Source organism: Macrobrachium rosenbergii, chromosome 2, assembly GCF_040412425.1.
Source record: "Macrobrachium rosenbergii isolate ZJJX-2024 chromosome 2, ASM4041242v1, whole genome shotgun sequence".
In the NCBI taxonomy this organism is placed as follows: domain Eukaryota; kingdom Metazoa; phylum Arthropoda; class Malacostraca; order Decapoda; family Palaemonidae; genus Macrobrachium; species Macrobrachium rosenbergii.
Window position 1 is genome coordinate 32539936 of NC_089742.1, and position 20408 is coordinate 32560343.

Here is a 20408-nt window from a genome sequence, read left to right on the forward strand (position 1 = left end):
TACTCCTGCTGCCTACGTTATAAATTCATTGCGGTGCATAACCATGTTCCTGACTCTAAACCGTCATGTATTTAAAAAATACCTTGTCGTTCTCATTATATCCATTATCACAAAGTCTTAAATTCTATATGGAATAATAACACATAGACTTAAATGAAAGGAATGCTTTTTAAGTGGTAATTATTTGATTTTTCCTTCAGCGAAGAGGAGCCAGCTTTCGTGTTAATAGCGTAGAGTATTCTTTTTACAAGGAGTCTAAAGTAAGAAAGGAAAGATTATTCAAGTTTTTGATGCAATTAAAACTATAAAAATCTAATTTCCTAATTCAGTTTCTTTTTCATCAGACAACATACATTTCCAGCTACTTATTGCGAGAGATAAACAACAAATAACTATGCAAAGTAAACAATTTTATAAGACTTATAGTTCACCCAAATCGCTACACATGGGTAAAGTAGCTTTCCGGATAAGCAGGCAAGCAAACTCAGAGGAACTTACTAATGTTAAGTATTTTCTTGGCAGGGAAAGTACTTCGCCATTGAGATTCCTCCTGTACCGTTTTGTATACGGTAGGAATAGGAAGTTTTGGTAAAAATAAAAAGATAGTAAAAATAGCTAATTTTTTGGTAAATAGAGGAATTTTTTTATTTATTTATTTATTATTATTTTTTTTTTAATTCCAGTTATTTCTGGTATACTTTCCTACGGCGGCAGAAAGGATCCGTAACTATCCCTGTTTGTTTATTATCACTTAAATACTTGGATCGGCCTACTGTCCTTCCTGCAGCCATAAAGATAATTGGCAATTATTTGACTCCTCCTCTCTTTTCTATTCTTTTTGTTTCCGAGTGAGCGTCGAGACCTGCCTGTAAGAGAAGAGTCAGAGATTTCTGTCAGAGCCAGAGGGCAGTGCGAGCCAGTCTTGAGTATGAGCCAGTCTTCAGTGTGATCCAGTATAAGCAATTCTTCAGATGAGCGAGTCTTCGACAAGTCTGACATATATTTACGGCTCTACTAATATTAGTTCGAGTCAAGGGTCCCCCACGAGGAATTTGTATTTATCCCTTTGACTCCATGTTTTGGACAGCATATTTGGCGGCCACCTGGATGTTCTCTGGCCCCCACGGTTTATGGTTCATCACGGTCTTGGACTTCACTCACCTTAGTGGATGATTCCGTCGGGGCAAACGCTCCACGAAGCATTAGCGTAAGTCACTTGCTCGGATGGACTACGGTGAGTACCAAGCATTGTTAGGGCAAATACTTAATGGTAATCGTAGTAATCTCTTTGAGCCTGTGTTGCTACCTTTTAATGACCTTCCTGCCTGCAATTGTTAAGTACGATTATATTTGTTTATTACATTTTTGGATGTTGAAGGATTTTCCTTGTCCTTGCAGGGTGTCTGAGGCTCTGCTGAAGGTTACATTCTTTCTAGTATTGTACTTAAGTGGTGAGCTAAGATTTCGTTTTCATTGTCATCGAAAGTTAAAATACACGATTGAAGAATATTATCCTTCTATAAATAGTAATTTATATGGGTGTTACATCATTTCAGGATAGGGTTACCCAGCGTTGATAATTTGGTTATTTGGCTTAGTTTTTCCTGGTCCTTGGCCTAGTCACAGTTAAGGTAACACGTTTATTTATCCCTATATATAATAAACTTCTTGTAATAGTCTTCTTATATATCAATTGATATTAAAATTCCAAGGCTTTACCATTTATGTATATTTTCCTTATTCCCAAAAGGAAGGTTCCTGAGTTATTCATTTGATGCTTTCACATTATTAAATGATAATAAAAATACTATAAATTTTCCAAGTGTATAAATTAACTTACTTTCAATATCACTGACCCATCTATAACAATTATACAGTTTTCAGCTTAAGGAAGCTTTTGTTAAATATAGGAATTTCTTAGTAAAAAAAAAAAACTACCATTGAGAGTCATCCTATACCGTTTTGTATACGTAACGTAATTAATAAATCAATGTCAAATTTAAATCTCTAAAGAAATAAAGCTAAATAAATCTCTGTATTAATAAAAAAAACCTGTTTCTCTATAAATTTAACGATTTCACTGAAGAAGCTCGCATACCTCCATTCGGGCAGGTTCTTTAAACAGCATCCCATAAAGCAGAGGAACACCTTCAAGGCGGTAAATTCCTGTCTTCTCATTGGCTGTATCATTCTCAGTTGTGATTGGTCGTTTTCATGTTTACTACCAAAGGCGTTCTTTACGACTCCACCAGTTGGTGACGTCATGAAACAGTTGTCATATGTTTCATTCTATCCTAAAGCCCATTTAAAAACCAAGTGATGTTCTTGTTTATGGGTGACACCATTATACTTTAATTCATTTTTATAATACTTAACAGTACACATAAAGTACTTGACCCAAAACAAGGCAGCGCAACAGAAAAAAAAAGCATTACATAAAACACTATGTGGATTCCTTAAAACACTTGTCTTTATGCAGGAACACAACTCTGCTTACCCAGAAATAGAGAAATAATCCTTGGCAACATGTCAATAAAAAGAATTTTATAATTACAGTTAATAAAGGGGATTTCATTAATTTATTTTTAGTTTACAGCCTTAAGAACATGTCCTAAAATCTTCTTATCACAGGCAAAGAGGATGTAAAACATTCTATCAATATAAAACAGGATTAAAAGACTAGTCTGTTGGCGCGCTACGGCATCTTTCATGTGACGTCAGTAGCAGCAGCTGGTACGTATCGTTTTTATTTATAGAAAATCGATTGTATGACGTCACTATATACAACAACCAATCAGGGCTGTTGTCGATTGTTACAACCAATGAGAGGACAAATATTTCCCGCATGAGGGGAAAGCATAAGACGAAGGTGTTCCTCGCCTTCATGCTCTACCGTTTGGATATTTTCCAAGATAGCGAATTTTGAAGTCTCAAACGCTCTGGCAAGTAAGTAATTTTTTTTTTTGCCTGTTTTTCACGTTTTGTTTTACCCTGTTTGTTCAATTTCATCTTAGGTAAATCCCCCTATTTGTCACAGGACCATAGACGTGGCATTGCATATTTCTATTTTACATAAAAGTGAATAAATAATATCAGCAAAATAAAATGAACTCGGCTTAGCATAAGAAATGCCGGTATTTTTAGTTTAAGCTGTCCATATACCAGCACGAGGACTTTCTCAGGGCTTCCAATAAGTGTGGTAAGGCTTGCTAAGGAGGAAAGGCCTGACCTTTACCTAAGAAATAAAATTAAATGTTAATTCATAGACTAAGTCCTACGTACAAAACGGTGTAGGATGAACCTTAATGGCGAAGTCCTTTTACCGACAAGACAATGCATTACGTATTGCGAATGCCTGTGCATGACATAAAAATAATTAAATCTAAAAGAATGATAGAATTTGAAGTGCTCTTCAAATAACAGCAAGGAAACTAAAAAAAAAAAAAAAATTTAGTTTGATATTTTCTTAGCTGAAAAAGGACGTCGCCATTGAGGTTCATCCTACACCGTTCATCCTACACCGTTCTGCAATTAACACGCATTTGAATACTTGATATCAGTCTAATTAGGCAGATAGGAATGATTGTATGACTTGTAAGTAAGCTAAATCAAATAACCGGCTCTTCGAAACCTATCCCTCTTTAAAACAATCTTATTTTAAAGAGAGAGAGAGAGAGAGAGAGAGAGAGAGAGAGAGAGAGAGAGAGAGAGAGAGTCCGCATAACTAGAGCGTTTGAAACACCATTTCCTGCAAATTCGGCAGTGTTTTCAAACAGCATTCCATAAAACGGAAGGTTACCCTCATGGCATGAAATCCCTGGCTTCTTATAGGCTGTGTCGTTCTCGGTTGTGATTGGTTGCTGTACATGTTTACTATTACAGGTCCTGACGTCAAGAATATTTGTCATGTGTTGCATTGTAACCCTAAACCACATTTAAAAATCAAGTAATGTTCTTGTCAAGAATGATATTATTGTTTAAGATTTCATTATTGATTTTATAATATATTCAGTTAAGTTATTTTACAAAGAACAATGACATATAACGTAAATAAAAGACTATATATACAACTAGTTGGAGTTTTTGTGCACTTGGTTACTTTTATGAATGAGTACAATTTGGTAAAAGTAGTGAAACATCTATGTTAAATGATCAATGGATTATAGCTGATAAATTGCACTTTTATTTAAGAAAGACTTGTAATTAAATTGTATGTAATTCAGCAAACATAAAGTGAGCAGAAAAATAAAACTAATGAAATAAAATATAAAAGTTAATAGGACTTACTGAGTTTAACTTTGGCTGTAATGGAAGACATCGTCTGTTTAACTAAGCTAAAAATAATAACTGGCAACATTTCAGTGAAGAGAATTTCATAATTATGCTCCACCTGCTGTATTTAAGTGTTCTACTTTTGTCTTATATTCTTGGCAGTAATTACTAGCCTTCCTGATAACAAACACAGCTACTATCAATCATCATATTAATTATAAAACAGGATTAAAAGATTTGTGCGTTGGTATTTAATGGCAACAGTCAAATGACGTATACAACAGCAGCCGCAAGCATCTTATTAATCTATGACGTCACCAACGACAACAACCAATCACAGGTGTAGATGGTCGTTCGTTCCCCGCTTAAGGAGAGCATACCTGTCCACTCTATCGAGCATGCTCGATGGGCAAACAGTGATACCAGATCCCGTTCCAATACATCAGCAAGGAGGGCCAGTGGCAGGCACGAAGGTGACGTCAGAAGCGAGGAAACTTAGGGCAAACGAGCGGGCAACTGGCTGTGAGTGAGCTTAAAGGAAACACCAGAAACTGTTTCGACTGGTAAAGGTCTTTGCCCGGTGAAGAAGTAGATATTTTGGCCAACTTCATCTGGTAGCACTGCTTATTGCCAGATCCCTGCCTGTGGTTTTCCTGCTTCTGACGTCATCAACCCTCATTCTCACTACCTATTTTGATCTGGTAGCACTGTTTGCCCGTCGAGCATGCTCGATAGTGTGGACAGGGCTAAAATAGGCGACGGTGTTCTTCGCTCTTGTGGGTTGGTGTGGGGGAGGTTTTTCAGACCGTTGATTTTGTACTTTCAAACGCTCTACCTAGAAGTACCTTGTTGTTTTATCACCTTGTTGGTTTCGTTGTTTGTTAATTTTTTTCGACATATTTGTTGTATTTCCTCTGAAATATCCATTATTTGCCATAGAACCGTAGGAGTGGCGTTACTTATTTCAATTTTCCCTAAAAGTACAAAAGCATACTAGAAAAAATAAAATTGCTACGGTTAGCATAAGAAATGCCAGTGTTTTTATTTTAAGTTGGCCAAATGCCAGCACGGGGACTTCCCCAAAGCCTCCCATAATAAGATAAAGCTTGATAAGGAGAAAAGGCCTGACCTTGGCCTCAGCAATAAGATTAAATATTGATTTATTAACAACGTCCTACATACAAAACGGTGTAGGATGAACCTTGATGGCGACGTAATATTACCGGCAAGAAAGTACATACTGACATAATACAAATGCCAGTAAATGACATGAAGGTATATATAAATATAAGAGGATGAGAAAGTTTGAAGGTTCCTTCAAACGGCTGCAAGGAAACCCCAAAGAACTTCCATTTTCGTGGTGGAAGAAGGACGTCGGCATCAAGGTTCATCCTACACCTTTCTGTAATTGACACGTAATTAGTTGATTAATATTCAGTCAAATCCGGCAGATAAAGGCAAGTAAATGAATCTATGTGGTACTTCCAAGTGAGCTAAATCAAATTATTTTCTATTAAGAAAATAACAATCTTATTATTTAAAGAAAGCCCGCAGCCTATTCGAGCAGCGTTTCATAAAATAGAGGAACCCTCTCGTGGCTGGAAATCCCTGTCTTCTCATTGGCTGTATCGTTCCCAATTGCGATTGGTCGTTATAGATTTTTACTATTCCAGTTGTGACGTCAAGAATAGTTGTCATGTCTTGCATTCTAACTAAAAGCCATATTCAAAAATCAATTAATGATCTTGTCCAGGAATGATAACATTATATAATATTTCATTACTACTTGATAATGTATTCACTTAAATTATTTGACCAAGAACAATCTAGTATAACAGAAGTAAAAGACTATAAATAAACTAATTGGAATCTGAAGTACACTTGGTTATTCTTATGAATGAACAAAACTAGCTACAAGTGTGAAACATCTATATCATATATTCAATGAAATATAGCTGATAATTTATAATTTTGTATAATGAAGACATAAAATTGAATTATATTTAATTCAAAATGGATAAAGTGAGCAGAAACAGAAAAGGACTGAACTAAAATATTGAAATTTCTAACATATGCAGGATTACCCCTTGGCTACAATGGATAGAGTCTTCTTCACAACCGAGCTAACAGTAATATCTGGCAACATTTCAGCACAAAGAATTTCATTATTATAGTCGATTTAGTGTATGCAATCATTCTATTTTTGTCTTATATTCTTGACAGTAAATACCAGCCTTACTGATAACAGACGCACCTGCTGTGAATCATCATATTAACTATCAAAAAGGATCAAAACACTTGTGCCGGCAAGCGCCGTATTTATCCGGAAAAGCGATTGTGTGACGTCACCATGGCCAACGACCAATCACAGGTGTAGATAGAGTCGTTTCAGGACACTAGCCGAAGCATAAGACGGAGGTGTTCTCCGTCCTTGCGCGTTGCTGGCGGTGGACTCTGAGTGGAGGTTCTCAGATCGTGAGTTCTCAGTTTCAAACGCTCTAGCTACCAGATCTCGTTTTTTATCTATCGTCTCTCTGGTTTCCTCAGCTTGTTCATTTCTTTACATCTATTTGTTACATATCCTGAATAAATCCTACTTTTTCGTCTGGCTTAAGAACCACGCGAGATGATTTACTCTATTTCATTTTACAGAATAATACAAAGAAGTAACATTATCAATAATAAAACCAACCTGGGTTAACATAGAAAAATCTCCCTTTTACGTTTAAGTTGGCCATTTGCCAGCACAGGGACTTATTCAATGGTCTTTCATAAATGTGTTAAGGCTTGATGAATAAAGTCCCGCTGTGGACGTCTGGAATAAAACTGAATATTTAAAGATGTGTTATATACACAACGGTTGTAGGATGAACTTCCTTTTCTCGCCAAGGAAATACATAACTTGTTGGAATTCCTTTAATTTCCTTTGCTGTTCTTTGAAGGCCCTTCAAAATGCATAAAACCTTTATATTTATCTTGGATGTTATATATATATATATATATATATATATATATATATATATATATATATATATATATATTATATATATATATATATATATATATATATATATATATATATATATATATATATATATATATATATATAATTTATGTAAACAAGCTATATATTTTCTTAAATGAAAAAGACAACGCCGTTAAGGTTCATCCTGCACCATTTTGTAAATGACTCGTGATTAATAATAAACTAGCATTAAATTTGATTCCCTAACTCCACACCAGGCCTTTACTCCTTATCAAGCTTTGGTTATGTACAAAAAACTGTATTTATAATACATTTTTATGTTTTCCTTTTCAACTGTTACCTTGATTTTCTACCTACATAATATGACTAAAGGATCTTATTATTAAATTTCTTGATTATGCCTTGTTGTGTGCCCAAATAGTTCGAGGTTTCATGTATACACCTTTTTCGATCTTAACTACCTTGAGTGCTAGTTGCGTGTTTCATCGCCGCCTTCGCTTCTAACTGCTGTTCTCCTGAGCTAGGGTTAACCAAGTTGGGGCCAGATACCTTTTATTTACTTTTCACTGCTAGACTAATTGTAACGTGAATCTAACTTTCAGTACTCCGTGAAGTCGTCTGGTGTTTTACAGTACTGATTATTTGACCACGAAATTCCTGTGAGACTTCACGTTCATCATTCCTTTTTTCGTAACCACTGATGGCCTGGACATGGAATCCTCTGCTACGTCCCAGGAAACTGCCATTGAAGATGGAATCAATTTTGGTGACTGTAGTGGATGCGTTATTAAACGTAAATGGATTCGTTCTCAGGTGAACAAACCAGCGCAAAGCATTATTCTTTCAGGCAGGAGATCTCGTTCCGTTTGGCAGACCGGACAAGACTTTAAAGTTGCCTTATATTTTGTAGTATGCTTCCACATCAAGCCTTAAAAATACGAGTAAACTGGTAGCCTTAATCCTTTATCAATAAACCTTTTATATTTGTGAGATCCTATAATTAACTGTGGTAGTAACTAACAGAAAAATGTTATATCCTTATTTGTCACAGCTATTATTTAACCATTATCTTGGTCTCGATAATTGATAGTTTTCTTCTATTTTTAGGATTCGAGGAATAGGGGGATTGGGAACCAGTGCCCAGGATGCCAAACATCTAATGTACATTTGTTCAAGATAGGATTTTACCTTACTGCGAGTTTTACCTCACGTTGCTATAGGTTCAATAAATAAAATCTTTAATTTACCGCATTTCGTTTTTTTTTTTTATTTCTCTATTATTTTCGAATAGGGTAAGTCCCCGTGCTGGCATAAAGCCAACCTAAACTAAAATAACGGGTATATCTATATACTTAGCCTGGTTGATTTAAGTCTCGCTTCTGTTGCTTCTTTTCTTGTTAGGTAACGTTGATATAATTAATATAATATAATAATAATTAATAAAGCATATTTCATTATTCTACTTATATCTCATAGTCTCAAAAATATTGTCTAAAGTCTTCCTATAACAGAAACAGATGATATAAAGCATCCCTATAATATAAAAAAGAATTAAGAGTTTTGTGGTCTGGTGTATCATAGCAACGATCACGAGTCGTAGCAGCAGTAGCTAAAGGTGACGTGTTTAATTAGAGAAAATGGGCTCAATGACGTCACTGTTGACAAACGGTGTAGGGTGAACAGTAAAGGCGACGTTCTTTTCGGCTAGGAAACTACATAACTTACGTTTCGTATATATATCCCTGTATGAGAATATATGAATATAAGTATCCAAAACGATTTAAAGGGCTCCCCAGACAACCTCAGGGAAACTCAGAGAAGTTACGTTGAGCTGTTTATTTTCTTGACGAGTAAAGGACGTCGTCATAAAATTCATCCTACACCGTTTTAAATATACATGGAATCAATAAATTAACAATAAGTTTAATTCAACATAAAATTACTAAATACATCACTCTATTAGTTTTAAGTACGTTATTGAAATTTATGACCTTTAAAAACGGAGCTCTCATTATAAAAGAATATTTTACTTAATCAGGCCCTGAAATTTCTGATAGGTTTCTTGACAGCATTCCATAAACCATAGGGATACCCTGAAGGCAGGAAATCCCTGTCTTCTCATTGGCTGTATCATTCCCAACTTTGATTGGTCGTTTTCCATGCTTATTACCAATAGCATTGTACTACTATACCAGTTGTGACGTCATGTAAGATTACCATTTGTGGCATTTTAACCTTAAAATATATTTAAAAATCATGAGATGTTCTTTTTAAGAGATGACATCATTATATAATGTTCAAGTTGTAAAAGTTAGGTAGTTCACATAAATTATTTGACCCAAAACAAGGTATTATAACAGGAATAAAACATTTCATATAAAACTAGTCAGATCCTTTTCAACACGTATTTATTTTTATGAATGAATACAACTAGTAAAAGTTGGGAAGTAACTATGTGATTAGTCACTGAATTATAGCTATTTAATTATATTTATATATAAAAAAGAGTTATAATTGAATATATTTTACTATAAAAATAAATAAAGTAAGCAAAATAATGAAATTAACTGAGTAAAATGCAATAGTTTCAAAGAAATGCCTGGTTCTACCTTGGCAACACTATAAAATTCCGTCTGAATAACCAGTACCAAAATAATATATGGCAACATCTCAGTACAAAGAATGTGATATTTACAATTTATAAAGCGTATTTCAAAATTCTACTTCCCTCTGATTGTCTTAGCAATATGTCCAAAAGTCTTCTAATAACAGACACAGATAATATGAGATAAAAGTTCAACATAAAAATATGTATAAAAGACCATTGTAGGTGGTTTATGGCAACTATTGAAGATAATGACGTAAGTGGGGGCGGGAGGCAATGACGTAAAAGAGATTGTATGACGTCACCATAGACAAAACGGTGTAGGATGAACTTTAATGGTGACGTCTCTTTATCAATACATATTATACGTAACATAAATCAAAATACACATAGCCCTGTAGAAAACGTAAAGATAAATAAATATAGGTATCCGAGACAATTTGATGGGGCCTCCAACAACAGCAAGGAAACTCACAGGAACTGCTTTAAATTACGTAATCTCTTTGTGGGAAAAGGACGTCGCCATTAAGGTTCATCCTACACCGTTTTGAATAGAGACTGTAATTATTAAGATAATTTTCAGTTTCATTCCAGAGGTCCGCGCCTAGCTTTTACTCCTCGTCGAAAATTACTGTAATTAATGGAGTTCTATGTGCAAGACCCAATGCTGGCATACGGCCAACTTAAACTAAATGAAAAGGGAGTTTTATAGGGAATATACTTGATGATTTAATTTTTGATTAAATTTTATTTGACAAACTAAGAATGGAAATGAGTGGTCCCACTCGTTAGATTCTATGACAAATTCAGAGATTTAACTAAGATTAAAGGTAACAAAACATTGACAAAAAACATTAACAAACAGCACGAACCAAAAGGCAAAAAATGAAAAAAACGTCCTAAGCTGGAGCGTTTGAAAGTACAAAACTCACAACTTAAGGCTTTCTCCAAACAGCAACGCATGAAGCCAGGGAACACCCTAGTCTTATGTCCTCTGTTAAGCGGGAAATACCTGTCCTCACATTGACTGTAACAATCATCTGCAAGTATGATTGGTCGTTTTTCATAGTGACGTCATGTAATCGCTTTCCTATTGAAATAATATGACACCTGCCGGATTCAGCTGCTCAGATCATATGATAGTTGCCATAAGACGCCAACACATTTATTTTAATCTTATTTTCTGTTTTTCTGATGCGTTACAACATCTGTAATTGTTATCAGAGGACTTTACGACATAATGCTAAAATGATTAGATAGGGATAGAAGAATGAAAACCCCTTTATTACCTGCAATTATTACATTAGTTTTCCTGAATCGTTGTCATTTATTATTTGCATTAAGGGTCAAGCAGACAACATGTTACAGTGCAGTCAAGGTCCAGTAAAGCAATTCTTTGAAACTATTATATTTTATTTGTTTAATTATGTTCATCTGGTAACATTATATTTTAACATTTAATTGATATTTTAAACAAAATTTATAATTCGATTTATAAGACCATTGTGCTAATACAATAAAGCTTATTATTTATAATTCATTGAAAACATGATATACTAGATGATTCACCACTATTACCAAAGTTATGTTCATCCGTGAAAATTACCGTATTTTTAAATATGCAAAAAGATTCACGACTAGTTTATATACAGTCTTTTATTTCCGTTATACTTCCATGTTCTTACAAGCTTTAACTGAATTAGAAAATTAATTATAAATGTCAATCAATGTTATCATTATATAAAACATTACTATATTTTTAAATATGCTTAAAAATCACAGTAGATGAACGTAATATTTTGTATATATGAATATCAGGAAATATGACACAAGATATTTCAGTATATATTAACGATATTAATATATATATATATATATATATATTATATATATATATATATAGTATATATATATATATATATATATATATATATATATATATATATATATATATATATATATATATATATATATATATATATATATATATATATATATATATAAAACTATATATAAATATATATATATATATATATATACATATACATATTCATTTATTCAATTATACATATATAAAATTACTATATATATATACTTGTATTAGAAATAATAAATGAAAACTATGCCCAATTATGATATAAAGGATTAAATAGTAAAAACTATATAGATATCAATAAATATTAACTTAATAAGATCATTTTACTTAAAAAGCCATCATAGCGTTTGAGAAACTCCCAGTTATCATGCCCTTGGCGTCCTGAAGGGAAAACTTTCTGTTCTCATTGGTTATAACCATTCTCAGTTAAACTGATTGGTAAAGGAATGCTCATCTTAACTACCAAAGACGATGCCCAATTACGATTGTAAATGCTGACGTCATAAAGGCAAACAGCTTAAAAGGTGCTTACATTCAGCGTTTGAAAACATATTTCCTGAAGGAAATCTGTTTTCATTGCAACGTTCTAGTTTAGGATTATAACATGGTTTGATCTTCCGTCATTAATTTGCTGATTCATTTAAATTATTTGACCAAGAACATGGAAATATAACGGAAATAAAACGCTATATATAAACTAGTCGGATCTTTTGTACAAATGGTTATTTTTATGGATGAACACAACTTTGGTAATAGTGGTGAAGCATCTATATCATGTTTTCAATGAATTATAAATAATAAATTATTGTATTAGACAATGAGGTCTTATGATCGAATTAAATTTATTTAAAATACTTCAATGTTGCCAGAATAATATGATTTAACAAACAAAATTTAATAGTTTCAAAGAATTGCTTTACCGTATCTTGGCTGCACTGTAAAATATCGTTTGCTTGACCTTAATGGCAACAATTCAGTAAAAAGAATTTAATAATTACAGGTAATAAAGGGATTTTCGTTCTTTATTCTTATCTAATAATTTTAGCAATGTATCGTAAAGTCCTCTGATAACAATTACAGATGTTGTAACGCATCAGATAAACAGAAAATAAGATGAAAAGACTTGTGTTGGCGCCTTACGGCAACTATCATATGACTTGCGCAGTGGAAACCGGCAGGTGTATTTATTTGTAGAAAAGCGATTACATTACGTCACCAAGGAAAACGACCAATCATAACTGGCAGATGATTGTTACAGCCAATGTGAGGACAGATATTTCCCGTTTAACAGAGAGCATAGGACGAGGGTGATCCTTGGCTTCATGCGTTGCTGTTTGGAGAGAGCCTCAAGTCGTGAGTTTTGTACTTTCAAACGCTCCAGCTTTAGTGTGTTTTGATTTTGTATTCGCGTTTTGGTTCGTGCTGTTTATTAAAGATTTCTCAATGTTTTGTTACGTTTAATCGTAGGTAAATCCTGCGTTTGTCATAGAACCTAAAGAGTGGGATTATTTCTTTATTAGTATATAATACAAAATATAAGCCAAAATTTAATCATCGAATATATTCCGTATAAAACTACTTATTTCCCTTTTATTTAGTTTAAGGAGGCCGTATGCCAGCATAGGGTCTTGACCATAGAGCTCCAATAATCTCAGTAATTTTCGACAAGGAGCAAAAGCTAGGCGTGAACCTCCGGAATAAAACTGAAAATTATAACTTCATAATTACAGACTATTCAATACGGTGTAGGATGAACCTTAATGGCGACGTCCTTTCCCACCAAGAGATAGTAACTTAAAGCAGTTCCTGTGAGTTTCCTTGCTGTTGCTGATGGGCCCATCAAATTGTCTCCGATATTTGCATTTATTTACCTTTACGTTTTCTACAGGCTATATGTATATTATGTCACGTAATTATGCATTTTCTGGAAGAGGAAGAAACGTCACCATTAGGTTCATCCTACACCGTTTTGTCTATGGTGACGTCATACAATCGCTCTTTTTACGTCGTTGCTTTCTGCCCCTACTTACGTCATACCTTCGATGGTTGCCATAAACCACCTACAATGGTCTTTTATATATATTTTATTTAAATCTCTTGTTCCACATCATCTGTGTCTGTTATTAGAAGACTTTTGGACATATTGCTAAGACAATCAGAGGGAAGTGGAATTCTGAAATACACTTTATAAAATGTAAGCATCACATTCTTTGTATTGAAAAGTTGCCATGTATTATTTTTGGCATTGGTTATGCAGACTGCATTTTATAGGTGTTGCCAAGGTATAAACAAGCATTTCTTTGGGACTATTTTATTTTACTCGATTCATTTTAATTTTCTGCTTACTTTGTAGATTTTAAAGTAAATATAATTCAATCATAACTCTTTTTTTATATAAATATGATTTAATAGCTATAATTCAGTGACTAATCATATAGTTACTTCCAAACTTTTGCCAGTTGTATTCATTCATAGAAATAAATACGTGTTGAAAAGGATCCGACTAGTTTTATATGAAATGTTTTATGTCTGTTATACGGCGTAGTTTTGGGTCAAATTATTAATGTGAACTAACATTAGATTATTATATGATGATATCATCCCTTAAAAAGAACACCACATGATTTTTAAATATATTTCAGGGTTAGAATGCCATAAATGGTAACTTGTTCATGACGTCAGCAACTGGGATAGCAATACAATTCCGATGGCAATAAGCACGGAAAACGACCAATCACAGTTGGGAATGGTACAGCCAATGAGAAGACGGGGATTTCCTGCCGTGAGGGTATTCCTATGGTTTATGGAATGCTGTCTGAAGAACATGGTCTTTCAAACGCTCCAGGCATTGGGGGAGATTAAGTAAAATAATTTCTTTTTGTATTTAGAGTGCTGTCATAAATTCATTGGTACACTTAAAACTAATACAGTGATGCATTTAGTAATTTTCTGTTGAATTAAACTGATGGTTGATTTATTAACTCCGAGTATATTCAAACCGGTGTAGGATGAATTTTTATGACGACGTCCTTTTCTCGTCAAGAAAATAAATAGCTTAACGTAACTTCCTCTTCTTTTCCCTGATTTTGGTTGGAGAGCCTTTAAGTTTTTCGGACACCTGTGTTCATTTATACCTATATAAGGATATATATATGAAATGTAAGTTATGTATTTTCTCAGCGGAAATGGATGTCGCCATTATGGTTCATCCTACACCATTTGTTAACAGTGACGTCATTGAGCCCATTTTCTCTAATTAAACACGTTACCTTTAGCTACTGTTCCTAACGTCTCTCGATCGTTGCTATGATACACCAGACAGCATGACTTTTAATTCTCTATTATATTACCATGATCCCTTACATCATCTGTTTCTGTTATTGGAAGACTTTAGACAATATTGTTGAGACTATGAGATGAAAGTAGAATAATGAAATATGCTTTATTATTCATTATTATAACTTTCGTTGTTCTGGAATGTTGCCAGGTATTCATTTCTTTCTTGGGGTTAAAGACGACATTTTACATTGTTGCCAAGGTATAAGTGAGCAATACTTTGAAACTATTATATTTTATTCGATTAATGTTTATGTTCTACTTGTTTTATCTATTTTAAAATATATATAAGTTAATTGTAACTGTTTAATATATGAAAGTATAATTTAATAGATATAATTACGTTAATATTCATATAGATATTACAGCTCTTTTACAAGTTTTGTTCATTCACAAAAAATATGAACGTGTTTAAAAGAGTCCAACTAGTTTTTATAAGAAAGGTTTTATATCTGTTACATGGCATCGTTCTGGGTTAAACAATTCATATGATGGCTAGGCATTATAAAAATGAAATAATTTGTGATGATATAATTCCATATAAAAAACATCACATGCATTTTAAATATGTTTTAGGGCAAGAATGCCACAATTTGGAAACTTTCCATGACGTCACAAGTGGGAGAAAAAACACGAACAACGACCAATCACAGCTGAGAATGATGCAGCCAATGAGAGGACAGGGATTTCCCGCCATGAGGGTATTACCCCGTTTTATGGAAAGCTGTTTGAAAAGCCAGCCCGAATTTACTTGAAATGGAGTTTCAAACGCTCTAGGTATGGGAGCGAGTCTTAAATAAAATCGTTCTTTTTATAGATAATTTAGTTTTCAATGGTTATTATTTTGATAAGCTTATTTAAAACTAAAGAAAATAATTGTTTTGATAATTTTGTGTTAAATTAAATTGGTTGGTAGTTAATTTAATCAGCACATTCAAACGGTGTAGGATGAATTTTAATGACGTCATTTTCCAGTAAAATAAATAACGTAAATCCCCTGGGTTTCCTCACAGGAGGGTCCTTTAAAATCATTCGGTCACTTATATTTTATTTATACTTATATTTTTTATAGGAATATACGTAAATTATGCGTCTTCGTGGCGGGAAAGAGACGTCGCCATTAAGGTTCATCCTACACCGTTTTGCGTTCATCCTACACCGTTTTGCATATGACCCTCGATAAAAAGAATTAATATTGAATTTCATTCCAGAGGTCCACACGAGATCTACGAGTATACTCTTTATCCAGATTTACCACCCCTATGAGATGCGTTTGGGCAATTTCCTGTGCTGGCATATGGGCTTGGTTGATTATATTTTTATTATTATTAGTTAAAAGGGAAATAAGTAATGGTACTCCTGTGGTTGTATGACAGAACAAAATCAAGATGATTTATTAAAGGAGAAAACGTACAAACAACTTGAGCAAACATTAGAACAAACGAAAAAAAGCAACAAACCTCCTTAGCTGGAGCAAGTTTGAAAGTACAAAATTGGGCGATATTTGAGATTTCAAACAGCAAACGCATAAAGACGAGGAACACCTTCTGCCTCACGTATTTTCTTGCTGTGGGAATATTCGTCCTCTCATTGGCTGTCACGATCTACGCTTCGATTGGTCGTTGTCAACAGTGACGTCATATGAATTTCTTTCGTAGTTAACCGAACAGCGACCAATTACAGCTGAGAATGATGCAGCCAATGAGAGAACAGGGATTTCCCGCCATGAGGGTATTACCCCGTTTTATGGAAAGCTGTTTGAAAAGCCTGCCCGAATTTACTTGAAATGGAGTTTCAAACGCTCTAGGTATGGGAGCGAGTTTTAAATAAAATCGTTCTTTTTATAGAGATGATTTAGTTTTCAATGGTCATTATTTTGATAAGCTATTTAAAAACTAAAAAATAATTGTTTTGGTAATTTGTGTTAAATTAAATTGCTGTAGTGAATTTAATCAGCACATTCAAACGGTGTAGATGAATTTTAATGACGTCATTTTCCAGTAAAATAAATCACGTAAATCCCTGTGTTTCCGCAGGAGGGTCCTTTAAAAATCATTCGTCACTTATATTTTTTATTTTATCCTTATATTTCTTATAAGAATATACGTAAATTATGCGTCTCGTGGCGGGAAAGAGCCGTCACCATTACAGGTTCATCCTACACCGTTTGCGTTCATCCTACACCGTTTTGCATATGACCCTCGATAAAAAGAATTAATATTGAATTTCATTCCAGAGGTCCACACGAGATCTATACTTTTTATCCAGATTTACCACCCTCATGAGATGCGTTTGGGCAATTTCAAAAGGCATATGGGTTTGCTGATTATATTTTTGTTATTATTAGTTAAAAGGGAAATAAGTAATGAGTACTCCTGTGGTTGTACGACAGAACAAAATCAAGATTTATTAAAGGAGAAACGTAACAAACAAATAGCAAAACTTGAGCAAACATTAGGAACAAACGTGAAAAAAGCAACAAATCTCCTTTAGCTGGAGCGTTTGAAAGTACAAAATTCGCGATATTTGAGATTTCCAAACAGCAACGCATAAAGACGAGGAACACCTTTCGCCCCCATGTGATTTTTCTGGTGGGAAATATCTGTCCTCTCATTGGCTGTCACGATCTACAAGCCTGATTGGTCGTTGTCAACAGTGACGTCATATGAATTTCTTTCGTAGTTAACCGAACAGCGGCCAATTACAGCTGAGAATGATGCAGCCAATGAGAGAACAGGGATTTCCCGCCATGAGGGTATTACCCCGTTTTATGGAAAGTTGTTTGAAAAGCCTGCCCGAATTTGCTTGAAATGGAGTTTTCAAACGCCTCTAGGTATGGGAGCGAGTCTTAAATAAAATCGTTCTTTTATAGATAATTTAGTTTTCACGGTCATTATTTTGATGTTTATTTAAAACTAAAAAAATAATTGTTTGATAATTTTGTGTTAAATTAAATTGGTTGGTAGTGAATTTAATCAGCACATTCAAACGGTGTAGGATGAATTTTAATGACGTCATTTTCCAGTAAAATAAATAACGTAAATCCCTGTTTCCTCGCAGGAGGGTCCTTTAAAATCATTCGGTCACTTATATTTTATTTATCCTTATATTTCTTATAGGAATATACGTAAATTAATCGTCTTCGTGGCGGGAAAGAGACGTCGCCATTAAGGTTCATCCTACACCGTTTTGCGTTCATCCTACACCGTTTTGCATATGACCCTCGATAAAAAGAATTAATATTGATGTCATTCCAGAGGTCCACACGAGATCTATACTCTTTATCCAGATTTACCACCCCTATGAGATGCGTTTGGGCAATTTCCCTGTGCTGGCATATGGGCTTGGTTGATTATATTTCTATTATTATTAGTTAAAAGGGAAATAAGTAATGGTACTCCTGTGGTTGTATGACAGAACAAAATCAAGATTTATTAAAGGAGAAACGTAACAAACAAATATCAAAACTTGAGCAAACATTAGGAACAAACAGGTGAAAAAAGCAACAGGTCTCCTTTAGCTGGAGCGTCTGAAAGCACAAATTTCGCGATATTTGACATTTCCAAACAGCAACGCATAAAGACGAGGAACACCCTCGCCTCATGCATTTCCTAAGGCGGGAAATATCTGTCCTCTCATTGGCTGTCACGATCTACAAGCCTGATTGGTCGTTGTCAACAGTGACGTCTATGAATTTCTTTCGTAGTAAACCGAACAGCGACCAATTACAGCTGAGAATGATGCAGCCAATGAGAGAACAGGGATTTCCCGCCATGAGGGTATTACCCCGTTTTATGGAAAGCTGTTTGAAAAGCCTGCCCGAATTTGCTTGAAATGGAGTTTCAAACGCTCTAGGTATGTGAGCGATTTTTAAAGAAAATCGTTCTTTTTATAGATAATTTAGTTTACAGCAGTCATTATTTTGATAAGCTTACTAGAAACTCCAAAAGAATTAATTTGATAATTTTGTGTTGAATTAAATTGGTCGGTAATTCATTTATTCAGTATATTTAAAACGGTGTAGGATGAATTTAATAATGACGTCTTTTTCCAGTCAAAAAATAAATAACGTAAATCCCCTGGGTTTCCTTGCAGTTCTCTGGAGGGTCCTTCAAAATCATTCGGTCACTTATATTTTATTTATACTCGTACTTAGATTTTTTATAGGAATATATGTAAGATATGTGTTTTCGTGGCGGGAAAGGGACATCGCCATTAAGGTTCATCCTACACCGTTTTGTATATTACCCTTGGTAAAAGAATTAATATTAAATTTCATTTCAGAGGTCCACACCAGGTCTTTTACTCTTTATCAAGTTTCACCATCCCTATGAGATGCGTTTGGGCAAGTTCCCACGCTGGCATATGGGTTTAGTTGATTATGTTTGTATTATGTTTCTATTTTATTAGTAGTTAGAAGGGAATTAAGTAATGACACTCCCGTGGTTGTATAACAAAACAAAATCAAGATTTATTAAAGAGAAACGTAACAAACAAGTGCAAGAAGTCGAACAAACAGCAGGAATAAAAGAAAAAAGCTCTTTTAGCTAGAGCGTTTGAAAGTACAAAATTCGCGATATTTGAGATTTCCAAACAGCAACGCATAAAGACGAGGAACACCCTCGCCTAATGCATTTCCTAAGGCGGGAAATATCTGTCCTCTCATTGGCTGTCACGGTCTACAACCCTGATTGGTCGTTGTCAGCAGTGACGTCATAAAGCCTCTTTCTTGTTAATGAATTTATTTTGTAGTAAACACAACAACGGCCAATCACAGGTGAGAATGATGCAGCCAATGAGAGAACAGGGATTTCCCGCCATTAGGGTATTACCCAGTTTTATGGAAAGCTGTTTGAAAAGCCTGCCCGAATTTGCTGGAAATGGAGTTTCAAACGCTCTAGGTATGCGAGCGATATTTAAATAAGATCGTTCTTTTTATAGATAACTTAGCTCTCAATGGTCATTATTTTGATAAGCTTACTTAAAACTCCAAAAGAATTGATTTGACAATTTTGTATTGAATTAAATTGGTCGGTAGTTAATTTATTCAGTATATTAAAACGGTGTAGGATGAATTTTAATGACGATGTCATTTTCCAGTCAAAAATAAAATAACTTGACGTAGATCCTGGGTTCTCATTGTCTGAGGTCCTTCAAAATCATTCGTCACTTATATTTTATTTATACTTATTTTTTATAGAATATACATATATACACTTATATATGTATATTTTCGTGGCGGGAAAGAAACGTCGCGATTAAGGTTCATCCTACACCGTTTTGCGTTCATCCTACACCCTCCGTTTTGCATATGACCTCGATAAAAGAATTAA